The following is a 1,668-nucleotide window of genomic DNA, read 5'->3' on the forward strand; positions in this document are numbered from 1 at the left end:
ATGTTTTCGTGATGCACATTTTCTTTGCATAAAACTCTCTTATACGTGAGTTGCTGTGGATTTGTTTCTCCAAAGTACCTAGACTAATACATTAAGCCATGCAAGACAGCACATTAATAGAACAAGGGTTAAGTACCTCCTGGTCATCTCAATTGGTGAAGAAAATCCATTTGACACAATCCAATGCACTTTCATAATAAAGACAGAGAACCAGGGACATGGCATTCCTCAACATAATAAAAGGCAATTGTGAAAAAACAAAAGTTATCATCGTGTGCAATAATAAAAGACTGAAACCTTAGGTCAGGAACAATATAAGAATGCCTGCTTTCACCATTGCTTTTCAACACAGTACTGCAGGTTCTACATGAAACAACTAGGCATATAAAAGAAAGGATGAAGTAAAAACTACTGCTTCTCACAGATGACATGATCCTATGTGTAGAAAATTAAAAAAAATATTCACAGAAATTTACTAGAGCTAATAAATAAATTCAGAAAAGCTGCAAACTACAAGACCAACACATAAAAATCACCTGTGTTTCTGCATACCAGCAATAAATAAACTGAAAAGGAAAGTAAGAAAACAATTTCATTTTTAAACAATAAAATATTTAGAAATGAATTTAATCAGGAAAGTCAGAATTGTACACCAAAAATGATCAAACATTGCTGAATGAAATTAAAGAATATTTTAAAATGTAAACATACCTTTTGCTTGTGCATGGGAATACTTAATAGTATTAAGATACCAATACAACCCATAGGGATTGACACTATGCAACATCATCGCTATCAAATTCCAACAGTTTTTTTTTTAAGCAGTGTGAAAACTGATGTTTGTGCCCTAGCACCACCAGGATATTGCAGAGGTAGGCCACCAGTACAGAGAAAATCTGGACCAGTGGGCATGTCTCTCCCACATCTCATGGGAAGAGGCCATGATGGCAGTGATGAAGAGATACCCCAACCTGAGGAGCTCCAACATGGTAGGTCTTGAAGGCACTTGGATCCAGGTGGCAAGCTGCACAACCAGGCTATTCAGGATCGAGTGGGGCCTGCCCTTTGTCCTGATATAGTTGATTCTGTAGAGAGAACAATGGAGCTGAAACCAACGAATATTTCATTTATGAATATGTTATTAATTAGTAAATGAGAGACTCATAAGCAAACATTCTCAGCACCCAGGAAAATCGACTCAAGAAGCCTCCCTGAAAGGAAGTCAGCTCAGTAGCTATCTAGAGGGCCTGATGGTGAGTTAGAGATCTTAAAACTCTAGTACAGGGGGAGACGCCATGGGGTGGGTGATATGTAAATTAAACTCCGAGATTGAGGAATTGATGGCTTTGGCAAGAGAAAGAAACATCGGGATGCCGATGGCAGCTGCAGCGTTTGTCAAGAAATGTGAGCGCCCTGTGGCGTGCAACAACATCAGGCCGCAGTTCTCCATGCCGGCAGGATATTTATTTGTTATTTACAAACACAACTCTTGGTGTAGGTAGACTTTTTTTTAATCTAGGAAGTCTGTGAATTTTGATAAAAATCACGAAGTGCAGAGGTCTGTTGACTAAGAGATCAACTCTAAATAGTGGTTTTAGAAATGACTGTCGATTCTTGAAAGTGCCAGTAGTGTTTATGGGGAAATGTAACAACCTGGTGTGTGTTAGG

At 38.5% G+C, this 1,668-nt stretch overlaps 1 protein-coding gene across 1 annotated transcript in view; it reads left to right on the top strand.

The window, feature by feature from the left end:
* The window catches only part of SDR16C5 (short chain dehydrogenase/reductase family 16C member 5), a 66,749-nt gene that overhangs the window by 9,890 nt on the left and 55,191 nt on the right, over window positions 1–1,668 (top strand). The gene's annotated exons all lie outside the window — the stretch shown is intronic.

Source organism: Echinops telfairi, unplaced genomic scaffold (genome assembly GCF_000313985.2).
Source record: "Echinops telfairi isolate 266 unplaced genomic scaffold, ASM31398v2 ScPeMD7_1;HRSCAF=3_0, whole genome shotgun sequence".
NCBI lineage: Eukaryota > Metazoa > Chordata > Mammalia > Afrosoricida > Tenrecidae > Echinops > Echinops telfairi.